The 17,041-nt window shown below is 37.2% G+C and overlaps 1 long non-coding RNA gene across 1 annotated transcript in view; it reads right to left on the bottom strand.

Annotated features, from left to right (window-relative positions):
- LOC141569668 (uncharacterized) overlaps window positions 1-16,100 on the bottom strand; it is a 49,331-nt gene extending 33,231 nt beyond the window's left edge. The window contains exon 1 of the long non-coding RNA XR_012493404.1: window positions 16,030-16,100. This is a non-coding gene — a long non-coding RNA (uncharacterized LOC141569668). The remainder of the gene's footprint in view (window positions 1-16,029) is intronic.
- Window positions 16,101-17,041: the final 941 nt, after the last annotated feature.

Here is a 17,041-nt window from a genome sequence, read left to right as displayed (position 1 = left end):
TTCCCCTTTCTCCACAGCCTTGCCAGCACTTGTTGTTTGTTGATTTATTGATGACAGCCATTCTGACCGGAGTGAGGTGTTATCTCATTGTGGTTTTCATTTGCATTTTTCTATTGATTCGTGAGGTTGAGCATTTTTTCATATGTCTGTTGGCCATCTGCATGTCCTCTTTAGAGAAATGTCTCTTCATGTGCTCTGCCCATTTTTCAGTGGGGTTGATTTTTTTTGTTTTGTTTTTGGTGTTGAGTTGAGTTAGTATTTTATAAATTTTGGATACTAACCCCTTATGAGATGTGTCATTGAAAAATATCTTCTCCCATTCAGTAGGCTGCCTTTTTGTTTTATTGGTGGTTTCCTTTGCTGTGAAGAAATTTTTAGTTTGTTGTAATCCCATGTTTATTTTTTTCTTTTACTTCCCTTGCCTGAGGGGATGTATCAGTAAAAATATTACTCAGGGTAATGTCTACAAATTTACTCCCTATATTTTCTTCTAGGAGTTTTATGGTTTCAAGTCTTACATTTAAGTCTTTAATCCATTTTGAATTTGTTCTCATGTACGGTGTAAAGAAGTGGTCTCATTTCATTTTTTTGCATGTATCACTCCAGTTTTGAAATCATATGAAGCGTCTTCTCTGACCACAATGCTATGAAACTAGAAATCAATTATAAGGAGAAATCCAGAAAACACACAAATACATGGAGGCTGAATAACATATTACTAATTAGCGAGTGGGTCAATAATGAGATCAAGGAAGAAATCAAAAGATACCTCAAGACAAACAAAAATGAAAACACAACAACCCAAAAGCTATGGGATGCAGCGAAAGCAGTCCTAAGAGGGAAATTCATAGCAATGCAGGCCTATCTTAAGAAACAAGAAAAATCTCAAATCAACAGGCTATCATTACACCTAAGGAAACTGGAAAAAGAACAGCAAAACAAGCCAAAAGGGAGTACAAGGAAGGAAATAATAAAGATCAGAGCATAAATAAATGAAATAGAGACTGAAAAACAATACAAAATATCAGTGAAACCAAGAGCTAGGTTTTTGAAAAGAAAAACAAAATCGGCAAACCCTTAGCCAGATTCACCAAGAAAAAGAGAAAGAGAGGACCCAAATTGATAAAATCAGAAATAAAAGATTAGAAGTGACAACAGATAACACAGAAATAGATAATATTAAGAAAATACTACGAGCAACTATATGCAAACAAATTAGACAATCTGGAAGAAGTGGATAATTTTCTAGAAGCATACAAGCTTCCAAGACTGAATCAAGAAGAAACAGAAACTCTGAACAGACCGATTACTACCGTGTTTCCCTGAAAATAAGACCTAGCCGAAAAATCAGCTCTAATGCGCTTTTTGAAGCAAAATTAATATAAGGCCCAGTTTTACATTATATTATATTATACTATATTATATTATATTATATGTTATATTATATTATATTACATTACATTACATTACATTACATTACATTACATTATATTATATTATACCCAGTTTTATAAAATAAGACCGGCTCTTATATTAACTTTTGCTCCCAAAGATGCATTAGAGCTGATGGTCTGGCTAGGTCTTAGTTTTGGGGAAACATGGTACCAAAGAAATTGAAATAGATAATATTAAGAAAATAGTACGAGCAACTATATGCCAAAAATTAGAAGCTCCCAAAAAACAAAAGTCCTGGACCAGATGGCTTCACAGGTGAATTTTACAAAACATTCAAAAAAGAATTAACACTTATTCTCCTCAAACTATTCCAAAAATTCCAGAAGGTAGGAGGGCTCCCAAGCACATTTTACCAGACCACTATTACTCCAATCCCAAAATCAGACAAAGGCATTACAAAAAACAAAAACTACAGGCTAATATCCCTAATGAACATAGATGCAAAAATCCTCAACAAAATACTAGCAAACCAGATTCAGTAATACATTAAAAAGATCATACATCATGATCAATTGGGATTCATTCCTGGGATGCAAGGTTGGTTCAATATCCACAAATGAATTAACGTGATACACCACATTAACAAAATGAAAAATCATATGGTCATATCAACAGATGCAGATAAAGCATTTGACAAAATCCAGCAGCCGTTTATGACAAAAACTCTCAGCAAAGTGGGAATAGAGGAATCATATCTCAACATAATAAAGGCCATATGTGATAAACCCACAGCTAACATCATACTTAATGGGGAAAAGCTAAAACCATTCCCCTTAAGATTAGGAACAAGGCAAGGTTGCCCACGTTCTCCACTTCTATTCAACATAGTGCTGGAAGTTCTAGCCATAGCAATCAGACAAGAAAAAGAAATAAAAGACATCCAAATTGGAAAGGAGGAAGTCAAATTGTCATTATATGCAGATGACATGATACTATATAGAGAGAACCCAAAGACTCTACCAAAAAACTATTAGAACTGATAAATGAATTTAGCAAAGTAGCAGGATACAAAATTAATATTCAGAAATCAGTTGCATTTGTATACGCCAATAATAAACTATCAGAAGGAGAATTCAAGAAATGAATCCCCTTTATAATTGCTTCAAAAACAATAAAATACCTGGGAATAAATTTAACCAAAGAAGTACAAGAAATCGTGTGTTTTTTAAAAAAAATTAGATAGCACAACACATCAATGCTTTCGTTTTACTTGCTTACAGTATCAGTTAACTATTCCTATGCAAAACAAACAAACAAACAAACAAAAAAACATAGCCCAAAATTTAATGGCTTAATATAACAATATAACAATAATTTATTTGGCTCACAATTCTTTGGGTTGGGAATTTCATCTGGGCTCAGCTGGGGTCCTTCATGTGTCTACGGGCAGCTGTGAGTCAACTAGGCAAATCTGCTCTTGGGGGTTCACTGGATGTATACAATGCAATAAATGTTAAGATATAGGCAGAAATTCATAGATGATTTTCATACCTTGAGTCAATTACAGTCCTCCATTGTCATATATATCTAGATCCATAGTTGAAAGGCATATTATTTTCTCAAATGATTTTATAAAGCAGCAAGGACTGGTTTCTGTTCCTGATTAGATGTAGAAACACTCCACCCACCCTGTCTCTCCTTGTGAATAGAGTTGTAAAACCTGGATAGAATGCGTGAAGCAGCTACTTGAGAACACTGTAAAGTAAGTGGTTGCAGACATCTCGGGAAAAAAGACAAGAATTCAAAGTACCACCAAACTTGCACCCTTAAGCAATCCTCTGGCGGCAAGTGCATCAGTACTGACAGCGGTGGTGACACCCACAGGAGCCTAAAACTATGAAGGAGGGTATCTTTTCTCCTTAGGAAAATGTAGTATCAAGAGGTCAGGGCAAACCACCATTGCTTTCTTCTCTCTTCCCAGACATGGGCAGTCACAAGAAGTACATGCAGAACAGTGTAGCTGAAGTTCCAGCTTTCTGGCCAGCAAACTAAATAGGGGAGCCCCAGGAACCAGAAAGCACAAGCGAGAGGGCGGAAAGGGAGATGATCAGGAAAATGACTCCATAAAGTGGTTTATGAACTCCTTTAAGACTGTACACCAAAAAGTTCAATTTTACTGTATGTTACATTAAGAAATAACTGAAAATAAGAGAAATACAATTTAAAATCAAAAGTAATTGTAATGCAGGAGTTCGACTCCTGGCAGATTCTTAGATTCCCTGAGACTGAAAAAAGACAATGGAGCCACAGGTAAAGGGTTCATACCACAGTTATATTCTGGAGGTGGCCGGTGGAGATGCAGGAAGTAGGATCCGCAATATCCATACCATCCGCACTTGCTAACGTAGCCACAGCAGTTATATAGCATACAGAACGATAGTGGCTGACGGCCAACTGCTTACATAATTGCTTACATACATAGAGATGTGTCCTGCACATATGCAGGCTACACAACCAAGCCAGCACCTTTCCACCATGAGGCCGAGAACCTGGAAACTACTCTCTGGGACTCCATCCCAACAGTAATCAAAAGAAAAAACACCAAGGGCTTACAATATATCAGAAATAAAAACACACGCGAGGGCGACAATCTTAAAACTGCCTCTGAAAATATTCAAAAAGGAAGACTTTCAGTATCCAGTATAGCGTGACAGAAGCTTGAAAGCTGCCACTAGAAGGAAAGAGTTATTTTCCTACATTTCACTCTACACATTTGGGCAAAAAATTAGGGACCTTGGGAGGAGGCTTATAAAGCTGTTGAAGATCTTGCTGAAAACATCTGTAAATTGTTTTGCCAATACTCATTCATTCATTCATCCTCTCACTTAAATATTAGCTGAACACCTATTATGTTCCAGGCATTATGTAAGTTGCTGAGTTTATGACAAAGTTCAAGACACAGTTTCTGACGTAAAGATTATTAATGATACAGGTCCAGTTTATACTCCAGCATGTAAGCTTAGAAGTTGCCTCTCCACCCTAACAAGTAAACAGCTGAACAAACTGAAAAAATCAACAACTCTTTTTAAATCCATTAGAGCAGTGAGGTCACAGGGCAAACTGCTGCTCGCAAAATGGGAGAGACCAACTGGTGAATATAGAGAATCACAATTTACTGAAGCAGAAAACTTCATGGGAACCAGTGCTGGCGAAACCTGAGCTGTAATTAATGAATTGCTGGAGGCTCAGTGTGGCCAAGTCTGAGAGTTAAAAACTCCATGGGACCCAGCCATCAGGGGTCCCCCACACATTTTGTGAGTTTTATCTCCTGGACCTCTACCAGGTTCTCAAAGTGATTATCAGAGAACAATCCCCTCCTGCTTCTGGCAAGGGGAGGAGAAAAGGAACCATTTTGAAAAGTGCAGAGCATTCTGTTCTCCTTAGCAAGCTCTGCCCTCAGAAGAAACTAATTATCCAGAGCCTAACCTACTGGAGTTTTATCAGCATATCTGCCCTGGGGAAAGGAAATGCTCAGCTGCAGCCAGCTCTAGTCTTCCACCTGGGAGAAGGGAAATACTCAACTCCATCCTGTCTCACCTAAGGGGGGAGAAAAAATCTGAGAAGCACATGTGATATTCACAGACCAGAGGGACAGGCTCACTAAAAGTCTGAACACATGTCCACACAAAAACCTGCACATAGATATTTATAGCAGCTTTATTCATAATTGCCCAAACTTGGAAGCAACCAAGATGTCCTTCAGATAAATGCATAAACTAGTATACCCAGGTAATGGAATATTATTTAGCCCTAAAAAGAAAAGAGCTATAAAATCATAAAAGGACATAAAGAAAACTTAAATGCGTATTACTAAGTAAAAGAAACCAATAAAATTTACATTCGTATGACATTCTTAAAAAGGGAAAAGTACAAAGCCAGTAAAAAGTCCAATGGTTGCCAGGGATGGGGCAGTGTGAGGGGTAAACAGGAGGAGCACAGAGGATTTTTAGGGCATTGAAAATACTCTGTATGATGTTACAATGGTGGATACATGTCATTATACATTTGTCCGAACCCATAGAATGTACAACACCGAGAGTGAGCCCTAAGGTAAACAAACTACATACCTTGGGTGACAATGATGTATCAGTGTAGGTTCATTGATTGTAAAAAATGTACATTCTGGTTTGGAATGTTGAATGGGAGGGGGGTTATGAATGTGAGAGGGCAGGGGTATATGGGAAATCTCTGTATCTTCCACTCAATTTTGCTGCGAAATTAAAACTTCTCTAAAAAATGAAGTCTATTGTCATGCAGGGTGTCATGCGGGGGTCTCTGGTCCCACTCCCCACACAAGAATGCAGGATATGGTGAGGTCAAAAAGAAACACCAACGGAGCCATAGATAGGGGAGTCATACCACTATTCTTGCTGGCAGCTGGGTTGGAGACACAGGAAGCAGGAACCACACGATCCGCAATCCGCCAGTCAGCTTCTCTGCCAACCCACCTCACTTGCTAGCGCAATCCACCATGCTAACTGCAATCCGTGCTTGCTAGTGTAGCCACGGCAGTTATATCAGTGGCTAATGGCTAACCGGTAACAGCTGATGGCCAACTAGTCACAGCTGATGCTCATTCACTACCAGAGCCAGCACCTTTCCATGTGAGGCCGAGAGCCTGGAAACTGCTCTCTGGGACTCTTTCCCACATATATTTTTCAAATAGTCACAAAGCATTTTTATCAAGCCATGCACAAAACTAACAGGGCTGAGAAATTAGTGTTCCTACATTGAAATGTCAAAATTTTTAAATGTGAAAACCTCATTTTTTAAAAATTTAAACAACAGAAATCTATTATCTCACAGAAGTGCAAGATTAAAGTGCCATCAGGGTTGGTTTATTGGTGAGGCCTCTCTTCCTGGCTTGCACATGGCCTCCCTCTCATTGTGTCCTCATGGGGCTTTTTCTCTGTATGTGGAGGAGAGGCCTAGAATCCATCTCTCTTCTGATCTCATCTCTAGATCCTTTGTCTCTCTTCCTCTTCTTATAAGGACACCAGTCCTGTCAGATTAGGGCTTCACCCTTATGGCCTCATTTAACCTTAATTACCTCCTTAAAGGCCCCATCTCCAAATATAGTCACATTTCAGGTTATGGCTTCAATGTATGAAGAGGGGACACAATTCAGTCCATAACAAGGAGGAAACAAACTAACAACAAAGACAGAAGTACACAATTAGGCCAAATTGGTAACTCAAAATTTACTAAAAGAATTTAACAACAAAAAGATAAAAAGGGCATAGATTGGCTTTTGTGCCTCCATAACATTGGTTCTAAATTAATTTAACATCTGCTGAAATACACTAATTGGTAAATCTTTGTGACATTAAGCAATGCTGGGGCTCAAGTTACAGTTACATTGGAGATCCCTTTTTTTTTTAATTTTTAAAAAGGCTTTTGTTAAAATATAACTAACATACAATATTATATTAGTTTCAGGTGTACACTACAGTTATTCAACATTTATATACCTAAAGAAGTGATCACCATGATAAGTCCAGCAACCATCTGACACCATACACCACTATCATAATATTATTGACTATATTCCCTATGCTGTATATTATTACATCACCATGACTTACTAGTTTAACACCTGGAAATTTGGACCTCTTATTCCCCTTCATCTTTTCCCCCAATTTTAAAATTTTTCAACTACAGTTGACATTCAATAATATTTTATATTAGTTTCAGGTGTACTGCCTAGTGGTTGAACAATTATATAATTTATGAAGTGATCCCCCTGACTAGTCTAGTACACACCTGCCATTATACATAGTTATTACCATATTATTGATTATATTCCCTATGCTTTATATCCCCATGACTAGTTTGTAACTACCAATTTTTACTTCTTAATCCTTTCCCCTTTTCCACCCATCCTCCAACCCCCAGCCCATCTGGCAACCATCCAAATATTCTCTGAATCTTAGTTTGTTTCTGTTTTGTTTGTTTGTTTATTTTGTTCTTTAGATTCCACCTGTAAATGAGATTGTATGGTATCTGTCTTTCTCTCTCTAATACCTCCCAGGTCCATCCATGTTGTTGCAAATGGTAAGATTTCATTCTTTCTTATGGCTGAATAATATTCCATTGTATATATGTGCCATCTCTTTTTTTTTATATAATTGTTTACTGATGGGCACTTAGGTTGCTTCCATATTTTAGCTATTGAAAATAATGCTGCAATAAACATAGGAGTACATATAACTTTATGAATTAGTGTTTTGGATTTCTTCAGATAAATACCCAGGAGTGGAATTGCTGGGTCTTAACATACTTCTATTTTTAATTTTTTGAGGAACCTCCATACTATTTTCCACAATGGCTGCACCAATTTACAATCCCACCAACAGTGTCCGAATGTTCCCTTTTCTCTGCATCCTCGCCAACACTTGTTACTATTTGTCTTGTTGATGATAGCCATTCCAACAGGAGTGAGGTGATACCTTATTGTGGTTTTAATTTGCATTTCTCTGATGATTAGTGATGTTGAGCATATTTTCATATCTCTATGGGCCATCTATATGTCATCTTTAGAGACACATTTTTTAATTGGGTTGTTAGTTTTTCTGTGTTAAGCGTTATTAACCCCTTGTCAGATGTATCATTGGTGAATATCTTCTTCCATTCAGTAGGCTGTCTTTCCATTTTGTTGATAGTTTCCTTCGCTGTGCAAAAACTTTTTAGTTCGATGTAGTCCCATTTGTTTATTTTTTTATTTTGTTTCCATTGCCTGAAGTGACATATCAGGGGAAAAAAAATTGCAAAAAGCAATGTCACAGAGTTTATTGCCTATGTTTTCTTCTAGGAGTTTTACAGTTATAGGTCTTATTTTTAAGTACTTAATGCATTTTGCATTTAGTGTTGTATATGGTGTAAGAAGATGGTCTAGTATTTTTTTTTTGCATGTATCTGTCCAGTTTTCCAAACACTATTTATTGAATAAACTCTTTTCCTCATTGTATACTTTTGCCTCCTTTGTCAAAGATTAATTACCGTATACACGTGTTATATTTCAGGGCTCTCCACTCTGTTCCATTGATCTATGTGTCTGTTTTTATGCCAGTACTATGCTGTATTAATTACATTAGCCTTGTACGATAGTTTGATATCAGTTAGCATGATACTTCCAACTTTGTTCTTTTTTCTCAAGATTGCTGTGGCTATTCAGGGTCTTTTATAGCTCCATATAAACTTTAGCATTTTTTCGTTCTAGTTCTGTGAAATATGTCGTTGGTATTCTGATAGGGATTGAACTGAATCTATTAGATTGCTTTGGGTAGAATGGACGTGTTAACAATGTTAATTCTTCCTATCCAGGAGCACAGTATACGCTTCCATTTATTTGTATCATCTTCAATTACCTTTTTTAATGTCTTATAACTTCCAAGTATAAGTCTTTACCTCTTTGGTTAAATTTATTCCTAAGTATTTCATTTTTTTATGCAATTTTAAATGGGATTATTTTTTAAATTTCTCTTTCTGATAATTTGTTATTGTTATATAGAAATGCAACCAATTTCTGAATATTAATTTTGTATCCTGCTGCTTTACTGAATTCATTTACCAATTCTAATAGTTTTTTTGTGGAATCTTTGGAGTTCTCTATAATCGTATCTTGTCATCTGCAAATAATGACAGTTTCAGTTCTTCCTTTCCAATTTGGATGGCTTTTGTTTCTTTTTCTTGTCTGATTGCTGTGGGTAGGACTTCCAATACAATGTTGAATGACAGGGGTGAAAGTGGACATCTTTGTCTTGTTCTTGATCTTAAGAAGAATTTTTTTAGCTTAGCTTTTTCCCATTAAGTATGATGATAGCTGTGGGTTTGTCATATATGGCATATATCAAGTTCAGACATGTTCTCTCTATTCCCACTTTGCAAAGATTTTTTTAAATCATAAATGGATGCTGGATTTTGTCAAATGTTTTTTCTGCATCTATTGATATGATCATATGATTTTTACCTTTCATTTTGTTTATGTGGTGTATCACATTAATTGATTTGTGGATATTCAACCAACCTTGCATCCCAGGAATAAATCCCACTTGATCAAGTTGTATGAGCTTTTTAATATATTGCTGAATTTGGTTTGCTAATATTTTATTGAGGATTTTTGCATCTATTGGCCTTTAATTTTCTTTTCTTTTTTTTTTCTTTTTTTTTTGTAATGTCTTTGCCAGGTTTTGGAGTCAGGGTAATGATGGCCTCATAAAATGAGCTTGGGAACTTTCCGTACTCATGAATTTTTAGAATAATGTGGAAAAAAAAAAGGTGTTGATTCTTCTTGGAATGTTTGGTAAAATTCATCTGTGCAGATATCCAGTCCAGGACTTCTTTTGTGGAGAGTTTTTTAATTACTGATTTGATTTCATTAGTAGTAATCGGTCAGTTCATGATTTCTGTTTCTTCTTGATCCAGTCCTGTAAGGCTGTGATTCTAGGAATTTACGGATTTCTTCCAGACTGTCCAGTTTGTTGGCACGTAATTGCTTGTAGTATTTTCATGTTGTTTTTGTTGTTGTTATTGTTGTTCGTTTATTTTTGTATTTCTGTAGTGTCCGATATCACTTCTACTCCTTCATTTCTGATTTTATTCATTTGGGTCCTCTCTCTCTCTCTCTTTTTTTTCTTGATGAGTCTGGATAAAGGCTTATCAATTTTGTTTCTATTTTCAAAGAACCAGCTCATGGTTTCATTTATCTTTTGTAATGTTTTTTAGACTTTATTTTGTTTATTTCCACTCTGATCTTTATTATCTCTTTCCTTGTACTCACTTTGGGCTTTGTTTGCTGTTCTTTTACTAGTTCCTTTAGGTATAGGATTAAATTGTTTATTTTAGATTTTTCTTGTTTTTTGAGGTTGGCCTATATTGCTATGAATTTCCCTCTTAGGACTGCTTTTGCTGTGTCCCATAGATTTTGGGTCATTTTGTTTTCATTTTCATTTGTCTCAAGGTATCTTTTGATTTTTTTCCTTGATCTCATTGTTAACCCATTCATTGCTTAGTAACATGTTATTTAGACTCCATGTGTTTATGTGTTTTTTTCTTATCATTGATTGATAGTTTCATATTATTGTGGTCAGAGAAGATACTTGATATGATTTCAATATTCTTAAATTTATTGAGACTTGTTTTTTGGCCTAACATGGTCCATTTAGGAAAATGTTCCATGTGCACTTGAAAAGAATGTACATTCTGTTACTTTGGTGTGCAATGCTCTCAAAATATCAATTACATGCATCTGATCTAATGTGTCATTGAAGGCCACTATATCCTTATTGATTTTCTGTCTGGAAGATCTGTCCATTGGTGTCAATGGAATGTTAAAGTTCCCTATTGTTAAGGTATTACTGTTGATGTCTCCCTCTATGCCCATCAATATCTGCTTTATGTATTTAGGTGCTCCTGTGTTGGGTGCATAGGTGTTTACTAGGTTTATATCCTCTTCTTGGATTGATCCTTTTATCATTATGAAATGTCCTTCCTTGTCTCATATTATACTCTTTGTTTTAAAGTCTATATTGACTGATATAAGTATTGTTATCCCAGATTTTTTGTTTGTTTCCATTGTCATGAAATATCTTTTTCCATCCCTTTACTTTCAGTCTGTATGTGTCTTTCGATCTGAGGTTGGTCTCATGTAGACAGTACATGTATGGGTTTTGTTTTCTCATCCATTCCGCTACCTTATGTCTTCATTCTAGTTGTGGAGGGCGCAGCTCACTGGCCCATGTGAGAATCAAACTGGCGACTTTGGTGTTATGAGCACTGCACTCTAACATTGAGCCAACCAGCCACCCTACCCTATGTCTTTTTATTGGGGCATTTAATCCATTTACATTTAAAGTGATTATTGATAGGTGTGTAGTTATTGCCATTTTATTATTCATATTTATGTTCTTCCCCCCCTTCTTCTTCTTAAAGAAGTCCCTTTAACATTTCTTGAAATACTGGTTAAGTGGTAATGCATTTCTTTAGCTTTTTCTTGTCAGAAAAGCTCTTTATCTGTCCTTCGATTCTAAATGATAGCCTTGCTGGGTAGAGTAGTCTTGGTTGTAGTTCCTTGCTTTCTATCACTCTGAATATTTCGTGCCAATGCCTTCTGCCTTGCAAAGTTTCTGTTGAGAAATCAGCTGACAATCTTATGGGAGCTCCCTTATAGGTAACTGCCTTGCTCTTGTTGCTTTTTAAGACTCTCTCTGTCTTTAACCTTTAGCATTTTAATTATGATGTGTCTTGGTGTGGGCCTCTTTGGATTTATCTTGTTTGGGACTATCTGTGTTTTCTGGACTTGTATGTCTATTTCCTTCACCAGGTTAGGAAAGTTTTCAGTCATTATTTCTTCAAATAGATTCTCATCCCCTTGCTTTCTATCTTTTTCTTCCGGCATTCCTATGATGCAAACATTGGTATGTTTGATGTTGTCCCACAGGCCCTTTACTCTATCCTGTAATATTTTTTTTTTAATTTTTGCTCTTCCAATTGAGTGTTTTCTGCTATCCTGTTTTCTAAATTGCTGATTCAGCCCTCTTTTTCATCTGATCTGCTGTTGATTCCTTCTAATGTATTGTTCATTTCAGTTATTGTAATCTTCTGACTGGTCCTTTTTTTATAGTTTCTATGTTCTTTTTTATACTTATTATCTCTTTGTTGAAGTTCTCAGTAAGCATCATTATAACCAGTGTTTTGAACTCTGTATCTGGCAGATTGCTTGCCTAATTTTGTTCAGTTCTTTTTCTGGATTTTTCTCCTGCTCTTTCATTTGGGACATGGTTTTTTGTGTCCTCATTTTAGCTGCTTCTCTGTGTTTGTTTCTATGCTGTGCCTCCCAGTATTGGCATGTGGTCTTATGTAGTAAGTGTTCTGTGTGGCCCAGTGGTTCAGTCCCCCTGTTTACCTGACCCAGATGCTCTAGGAGTTTCCCTTATGTGTGCCCCCCTGTTGTAGTTGAGCCTTGACTGCTGTTGGCCTGGGCATGTCAGTGGGTGGGATTCACTGTCAGGCTTACTGTCTGTGAAGATTGGTCATGACCACAGCACACAAGTTGCTGTGTTGGGGCTGACCTCCATGTAGTGGGATTCACCACAGTGGGCTCTTGTGCTTGCTGAGACCACACTTTTGGTGTGTCACTGTGAGCATAATCAAGTGTTGTTCTGTTGTAGTTCTAGCTGGCCACTGGGTGTGCTGGTTCTGGGGTCTTTTGGGAGGGGTGCCTATGTAGAACAAGGTCAGCTGCTGCCTGTGACTGGTCTGATCTGGTAGGAGCCAAAAAGTGATCTGTGATTGGTTGCTCCCTATGCTGGACCTGGAGAGACACCTCACTGTGAACCGAGGCCAGCCATCACCAGTACCGGGCCTGGGAAGCTCAGAAAAAGGCCCAGGGCACCCTGAGACCTATCACCACTTGTCGGCTGTGCATAAGGCTCAGCCACTGAAAGAGCCTCAGGTGGTGCAAGGATTGACTGGTGCAGGGTCTCCCAGAGTCACCAGTGTGAGGCAAGTGGTGCAGATTCAGATTTGACACCAGTTCTGAGCCTGGGCTCTGCAAAAGGTTCAGGACACACCAAGGCCAGCCGCTGCCTGCCTGGGGCCTGAAGACACCTGAAAGTTGTCCAAGAAAGACTGAAGTGTGGGCCAACACAGGCTGCCCACAATCCGCCTAAACAGCCTCCAGTGGCGTCCGAGTTGGGTGGGGCAGAGTCCCAGAGAGTCACCACGGTAGAGCAAGCTGAGCTCACCAGACCAATGAAAATTCAGATTTGGCTACGTGGCAGGAGGGGTCAACACAGGAAAGATGTCATCCATCTGCCTGCTACACGGGTGGAGGGCTCAACACAGGGACAATGGCACCTTTCCCTCCAGCCCTCACTCTGAGCCACACAAGTCAGTCTCTCCCTGTATGTCTCTGGCACCATCCAAGTATCAGTCCCTCCACTGTAGCCAAGGGTGAGTGCCTGAGAGTAAGTCTGTGTGCAGGCCCTTTAACAGAACACCTGGGTTTCCAGCCGCCTTCCATTCACCCAAATGGATGGAATCCCTGCTGATTTTCACAGCCAGATGTTGTGGGGACTCCTCTACCTAGCACTGCTGCTCCTGGCTGGGGAACTCAGGGTGGGGCTGGGACACCTTGCTCTTCAGGGGGTACCTCTGCAGCCAAGATATCGCTCCTGTTCTGGATCACCACATGTGGGTGTGGGGCCAGGCTGTCTCATGTCTCTGCCCTTCCTAGCAGGCTCGAGGTGGCTTCTTCTTTTGTATCCTTACTTATAGGACTTCTGGTAAGCTAGTCTTCAGATGGTTTTCCAGGATGATTGTTCTATAATTTAGTTGTAAGTTTAATGTGACCACGTGAGGAGGCAAGCACAGTGTTTACCTACTTCACCACCTTGACTAGAACTTGAAAACCTCATTTTTAACAAAAAGTTTTAATAATTTCTCAATAGATTTACTTTTATATTGCAGAAGTTTTTTCTATGATAGTGTTATTTCGTTTGGCCATGGCTTCAGGTAAATATTGATTTTAGCACTTGGCCATTTAGCATTTTGCCTAAATATGTATTCAGTGCACCTCTAGTCACCAATTAAGCAAGAACATCAGAATCACTTGGAGTATTTCATTTTACATGCTGTAAATTTTCTGATTCATTCAATAGGCATGTGCTCTACCTCATTCTCAGTTTTAGGTGTACCTTCATAACTTAATGTCACTTTGAAACAAGAAGCTAAAATCTTTATCCATTCCCACATGCAGGAAGTTATATTGTCACAAACTAGGAATGACAATAATAAAGAAGGGCTTCAAACAAACCATTAGAAAATCAAAGTCACCATTTTGGGTAGACATTCCCCAACATTTATCAACTTTAGCACTAACAATCCCATTTAGCAAGTCAATTAATTTGGTTACCAAGGCATACTTTTCACAACTAGTTTCACTTAGGAGGCTGGCTCGTCAGGAAGTTACATTGTTCAAAGCTAAATCTTTCCTGATGTTCTTTTTCATGACCAAGATTTGGTTATGGCTTTACATTTTTTCCAGCCTAAAATTACAGTAGTGTTGCTTTCTAATTTAGAATTTTGGGGTCTGATTCATCTATGTGCTAAAGCAAATCACAACTTACTTCTCGAGTGTTATATTGTCCCCGACAGTGAGTATTCCCGTGGTCTGCCTTCGTGCTGAAGGGCAGTGACTTAACATTCCAATGTGGGTTCTTGTTTGGCTCATCTTTCACCTGGGTTGACTTTTAAAAACACATGGCTCTGTACTTTGGCAAACACAGAAAAGTTATGCTCTAAGGACTGTCAGATAGCATACCTTCAAACCCACAGTTGCTCAACTTATCAAAAGCTCAGCTAAGAGAAATCAAATTTATGGAGGATGGCCTGAAGATTATGAAGTCTGTCCATTTCTCTAGTCTAAAATTTACCCTGGTATCCCTGAATACAAGAAAACTGTATTCCTGGACTGAATTGCTTTGGCCCTCACATAACCGTTTTTAAAAATTGAGATATAATTCACATACCATAAAATTTATTTTTCCATCATCTATCTTTCATTGTGAAGTGTGGGCATTTATTTATTTCATTGAGCTGTCAGGAGTTTTTATATATCCTGGATACCGGTCCTTTTTCAGATATGTTTTGTGAATATTTTCTCCCAGTGTATGGCTTGCTTACGTATTTTCTTAATGGTGTCATTTCATTAGAAGAAGTTTTAAATTTTGATGAAGTATTTTATTTTTCTTTGATATATATTGTTATCTATGTCCTAAGAAATCTTTGCCTATCGCCAAATCAAAAAGACATTCCCATTTTATTCTAGCAGCTTTACATCTGTAATCCATCTCACATTGATTTTGTGCATGGTGAGATGGGGTTGGGGTTAATTTTTTTCCTATATAACTATCCAGTTATTCCAACACCATTTTATCAAGTAAGGGAACAGAATATAAAATTAAGATGTAGAAATCAATAGCCTTCATATACACAAGCAATAATCAACTAGAGAAGATGATGGTAGAGAAAAACCTCATTCAAATTGCATAATGAAGATTAAATACTTAGAAAAAACTTAACAAACGTGCAAAACACATGTGAGGAAAACTTTAAAACACTCCTGAAAGACACAAAGTAGACTTGAATAAATGGAAAGCTATCCTCTGTTCTTGAATAGAATAACTTAGCATCATAAAGATATCAGTTCTCCTCAAGTTGATTTTTAAATTTAATGCAATCCCAATAAAATACTAAAAAGCTTTTTTTAATGGAAATAGACAAGTTGATACTGTCCATATGGAAAAATAAACATGCAACAATAGCTAGGAAATATACTGAAAAGGAAATCAGATGTGGGATATTAAAGACTATAGAGCCTTTATAAATGAAAGTGTGGTATTGCCTACATGAACAGGTCAGTGAAACAGAACAGGAAATCCAGAAATATAAGCCAAGTACATAGAGAAATTTAGTGTATGATAAAAGTGACATCTGAAATCACTGGGGCTAAGATGAACTTTTAATAAACAGTGCAGGAGAGCCATTCTGAAAAAGATAAAATTAGATTCATACCTCATACCATGCACGAGAATAAATTTCAAGTGGATCAGGGATCTGAATAAATAGATTAAACCACGTAAGTCCTAGAAAAAAAGAATTTGGTCAATTCCTGTATATCCTGGGTGTAGGGAAAGGTTTTCTAACTATGACTCAAAATCCAGATGCAAAACATAAAAGTTTTTAAAAAACATTTACATGGTAAAAAATATATATATATATACATACACACACATACACACACGCAAAGTCAAAGACAAATGACAAACTTGGAGAAGCACATATCACAGATAAAGGGTAAGTATCTCTAATATTTAAAGGACTCTTTAAAATTGAGGGGGAAATACCAAAAACCTAATAAAAAATTAGCAAAAGACATAAAGAGACAATTCACCCAAAAAAGACATAAAAATAGCCCTTAATAAAAATGTTCAACCTCACTTTAATAGAAATGCAAATTGAAATTATACTGATACCATTTCTCAGCTATCAGATTGGCAAAAATTAAAAAGACACTGTTGGTGAGACCATAGAGAAACAGGCACTCATACAGCAGTACCATATGCTGGAGGGAATGCAAATTGTTATAACCCTTATAGAGGGGGCAATTTGGCAATATTTAACAAAAATCCACAGGCATTTACCATTTCTATTTTGAGGAATTTACCTGGAAGATACTCCTTCAATGATACAAATACGTGTGTGTGTGTATATATATATATATAGTTATGCATTGTAGCACTTTTTGTGAATACAAGACAATGAAAAAAACCTAAATGCCCACACAGAGGAGAGTGGTGAAAGCATAACACATAATGGAGTATTACATAACTGCAAGAAAGAATGAGAAATAATCTATAAATGATATGATTTCTAGGAAATATTAAATTAAAAAGCATACAAAAGAGTACTAAAGAAGGGAAAATAGGAAAATGTCCATGTATCTGCTTATTTTGCAAAAGGAAACACAGGAAACATAAACCAGTAACTAAAAAGACTACCTACAGCGGGTGAATGGAACAGGGTG

The sequence above is a fragment of the Rhinolophus sinicus genome, chromosome X (genome assembly GCF_036562045.2).
Source record: "Rhinolophus sinicus isolate RSC01 chromosome X, ASM3656204v1, whole genome shotgun sequence".
Lineage (NCBI taxonomy): Eukaryota > Metazoa > Chordata > Mammalia > Chiroptera > Rhinolophidae > Rhinolophus > Rhinolophus sinicus.
The sequence above is the reverse complement of the archived record's forward strand: the minus strand, read 5'-3'. Positions and strand labels throughout refer to the sequence as shown.